The sequence below is a fragment of the Acanthisitta chloris genome, unplaced genomic scaffold, assembly GCF_000695815.1.
Source record: "Acanthisitta chloris isolate BGI_N310 unplaced genomic scaffold, ASM69581v1 scaffold30029, whole genome shotgun sequence".
NCBI classification, from domain to species: domain Eukaryota; kingdom Metazoa; phylum Chordata; class Aves; order Passeriformes; family Acanthisittidae; genus Acanthisitta; species Acanthisitta chloris.
The window spans coordinates 318-4,885 of record NW_008692433.1 but is presented as its reverse complement, the minus strand read 5'-3'; the positions used below and the strand labels follow the sequence as shown (position 1 = coordinate 4,885).

Genomic DNA, 4,568 nt, shown 5'->3' with positions numbered 1-4,568 from the left:
AAAATTACAAACCATGCAGCTTTGGATCTGAGTAGTCCCATGTTCTGTGGTGCGGCTGCCATCAGTTGCTGTCACTTGGACCATAGCTGTATAGCACCAGAGAGTTTAAGGAAGGAAAGGAGATGCATCTGCTGTAGACACTGCTATGGGTTTCCAGTTCATGCATGAGAAGTGGTCTTTGGATAAGGACTCAGATCTGCATTTTACAAGTTACATTGGTCATTTTTCTGCCACAGCACTTTGTGAAGTCCCTACAGCTTGCAGTTTGTTTGTCTTGCGTTTTTCCAATTACTATATCTTGTTGCCAGTCCATAAACCCTTTGTCTGCTGTTCCTTCCCACTGTTCTTATGTGCTACCTCTCCCATTTATTATATTGGTTGGTTTAAATGCTTTCTAAAAACAGCAGGCATCTTTGTGAATACTTCCTTGAGGTTTGCATAGCCTAATGTTTCAGGCAGTTCAATCTGACCTTCTATAGAAATCCTCCCAACAATACCAGCATTTGTGCAACATCACTGGTCTCAAATTTCAGTTTCTCTGAAAGTATGGGTCTGTTGCTTGTCCCAAAGGGACACTTGCATAGCAAGATAATGGGAGGCCATCAAGTGGGATTATGTGGGACACAGGAACAACACCATGTGAGCCCTGCCATTCATCCTCAGGTTGAACAGGTATTTCTAAAATCACAGAGAAGAGAGGGGGCAAGGTACTTTGGAGAGGATTTAAAACAATTATTTGGTTTTATATAATTCAGACATCCCTGAGGTAAAAAAGGGAGAAATTTGGGTGCAGATCCAGATCTTTTCAGTTTGGGTTACCATATCCCTTTCTTCTTGTAAACTATTTGGCAGAGTATCATCTCAATTTACCCACAAGAGGAGGCCCCACAAAACCTCCAGTGCTTCAAATGAGCTCGAAAAGCCCTAGAGCACTATCAAAATCCATTATGCCTACAACATCTGCCAGCACTGTAATGTGAATAGCAACTGTTGTACCAAATTAGAATCCACAGAAGCCAGTGAATATTGCCAAGGAAAGGTAATTGTTAGCCAGTGGCAGCAGCATCAGGGAAGTCCTGATCAGTGCAATCGTCATTGCCAGCAAATGAATGGTTTTGGTAACATGCAGATTGGCATACCAGCCACACAGCAATCCACCTGCAAAGTCCACCATAGACAAAATGGATAGGAGGGATGCAGTCCATGATTCATCTATTCCCAGCCCATAGCTAAGTGGAACTAAGAATAAAGGAGGAACGAAAAATATCATAGCAGCTAATAAGCCAAAAATGGCATAAAGTATGAACTCCGGTCACCTCACAATCACCCAGTTGAAGGTTTTGTGTATGATGTGAGACTTACTTTCTTTGTCTGTCCTGGACACACTATTGCCAGATGGTGTTTCAGTTTCAGAATGGCTAGCTTCAGGGAGGCAGCTGCTTACCAGAGGTCTCACCAGTACTCCACAGACACAAATATTGAGTTGTATGCCACCTGTGATCAAAAGGGCACCTTTCCACCCATATTGACTTATCAGCCCAAATGTGAATGCGAAAGCACATTCTTTAGCATTGGCCAAAGCCCTTTACTTGGAGAAATAATGGCTATAAATGCTGATGGTTGGTGTCCATGAAAAGGAAACCCCAAGACCTGAAAAACATCAATAGAAATAGCACCAGTTAGACAGTACTGAGGTATTTGTGAAGGTGGAAATTAAAGCAGTCAGTGCTCCTACAAATGAAAAGTTAAAAACTGGTAGAAGGAAAACATTTTTGTTCCTAGCAGAAGCATGAGCTCAGGTGTACTATGTATAAGAGTGTATTTGTGACATATGCTCTGTAAGAGTGAATTGTATATGTTCAAGCAAAAAAGCAGGATCATGAAATATACGCTATTTCATTCTTATTTAAGAAAAAAGTAAAGGTGTTTTGGCAGCTTTGGCACTGCATGAGAAATCACATGGTCCTGTGTTTGAAGCGAGACAGATGTCAGAGTGTCCAAGCTGTCTGAATTAAGGCTAATACTAGCTGAACTGTATTCAGGGTAGAAAGTGAGGCAAGACACAATGGAAGTTGGTGTATTACCTCTATTTGCTCTTCATTTTCTTGCCTGACTGCTTAGAGCAGCCTTCAAACCTGCTCTAATTTAGAGCGATCTTAATGGATACCTAGACTATTTGGCAGCCCAGGACTGCCAAAGAGCTCAAATTCCAGACATCTTCTCAGGCATCCAGCATGGAATTCGGAATAGTTTATTTTATTCCCTGCCAGCTTTGCTTCCTGTTCCAGGAAAATATGCTAACTGTTGGAGACAACTTTCTGGCCTGCTTTCTCCTGGAGTAAAGGAAAGGTCAGCTGAAAGCCTGGGCCTCTGTTCAAAACGTAAGATAATTTGATAGTAAGTACAAAACTTGGGATTTCTGTATCCTTGTACCTCAGCACCCTTTATGAAGATTCTTTGAACCTTCACAAAGCTCTTGTCTTCAACTGAAAAATGAAACACTTTTCATTTTTTGCTTGCATATAGTTTTCAGGTGCAAAGTCTAATTATTTGCCTTCGTTGTCATTGCAGATTTCCTGCACAAATTTCCTATTTTCAGACTGAGACAGGAGTGAAATGACCTCTAAAGAGCGTTTCTGGTCCTAGCTACTCGTAAAATCAAAAAAGAAATCAGATTTTAAAACTTTTCCCATTAGCACCCTCAAATAAGGGTGTCTGAGGTGGAAGAAAGCCATAAAGACATAAAGTCATACCCTGTTGCAAGTTGGTTGCTGCATACATCCAGACCATGTAGAGTCCAAAAAATCCCAGCGCCATTCCTGAAAAAGCCAGGAGTCCTCCAGTGCTCACAACTGCCTGGTGGGTGTATTGTACACGTAGTGAACCAGCAACGGGGGCTGGATCAGCAGCAAAACAGGGGAAAGAAGAATACATTAGGAACATTGAGCTGATTAATACGACCAAATAATCAAAAAAAGCATTTGGAGAAGGACTACCCTTATATGCTTCTCTCAAACAGCCTTAATTCTGGGGATGGCGGGGGAGGGGGGGTCACTCGAGATGTCAAAATTGGATCCTTACTGACAGGGAAACGACTCCCTGTTCCAGACCCTGGCGCAGGATTTCTTTAAACAGCCAAGGCCACTAGGAGGCTCCAGAGCTCCACCCGGCACGACTGGATCCCAACAACTCATTAATGTCCTGGAAATTGGAGTTAGTGGGTAAAACGGCATTCGGTTAACCAGGACCACGCCTGTAAATTGAAATAAGTGGGAAGACAATGAAGAGAGGGCAGTCAGCAAGGGAGGTTTCATAGGAGCTTGTAGGGACAGGTAGTTGCACATTCACCTGTGCTAACAACAGAATTAAGATAATTTGGTAGCTAGCAAGAGTGAAATAAACCAGGCAGAGTATTAATGGCTGCAAAATCTGCAGGATGTGCATAATCTGACAGCAGACAGACCTGGAAGAAGTTTATACAAACCCCAAATGTTTCATCAGCACTCACGGCAAAATGTGGTGATTTTATAAGCATGTAAAAATGATACAGAAATTCAGTCATAGTCTATAAGATATAGTGGATGAGACATGATAAAGCATATGAAGTTGAAGGATCATACATTATGATGAACAAAAAATGAGATAAGTTGATGCAGGATATCTTCCATGAAAGTGCTTAAAGACAAGAGAAAATATTCAGTTGGAGGATAAATACTGCCAAAACGCAATTTTAAGATAGTGAATAAGGAGACTGAATAGGCATAAGTTGAACATGGGGTAGCAGGAGAAAGAAGCTAGCCACAGAAATGCTGGAAATGGGGAGAGTTTGAAATTCTGAATTCCAGAGTCTGAAAGGATCAAGGGCAATAGACAGAAAACTTACAAGCAATGGAAAGGGATAATAACCACAATACAAAGAGAAAGATGATGGGAGGTGTACATCAGTACCAAGAGAAGGTCTCTGCACATGATGGGGAAAGTCTTTGCTGTGGTAAAATGAACAGCACGTTGCAAGTGCAAGCCCCAGGAGTAGGAGCCTGTGCTCTCCTTCTGCACAAGAAACAGAGCTGCTGTTGAAAAGACCTAAATGGGAAAAAGTAATAATTCAATGATCATCCTTCATACTGAGGCAAATGACACTGAAGGTTTCCCAGAGGAACACATTAAGAAAGACTGAACCAGAGCAGTGCTCAAAGAACTGGAGGCCCAGATGATCTTCAGCAGAAGTCTTCTGGTGCCTATAAATAAAGCAAAGGCAGGACAAGATGAGGACAATTATGTAGTGACCTGAGACATTACGAACTGCTACACAGAGGGGTTTTGGAATGTTTGGCTATCAGGCTGTATTCACTGAAAGAGGATTATTTTCATAGGATTTCAGAGGATGAAAAAAATTTCCGCTGAAAATTATAGCTGCCATTTTTGAATTAGCCTGACCTCACACCTGGCTAAACAAATACAGTTTTGCTGGTTTCATACAATCGTAAAATCATAGAGTTTTAGGGTTGGAATGGACCTTACAGATCGTCTAGTCCCAACCCTCCCTGCCCTGGGCCGGGACACCTCCC

At 42.0% G+C, this 4,568-nt stretch overlaps 1 pseudogene; it reads right to left on the bottom strand.

Moving 5' to 3' along the window:
• Positions 1–856: 856 nt before the first annotated feature.
• Positions 857–2,897, bottom strand: LOC103809813 (annotated as a pseudogene).
• Between the last annotated feature and the right edge of the window lie 1,671 nt (positions 2,898–4,568).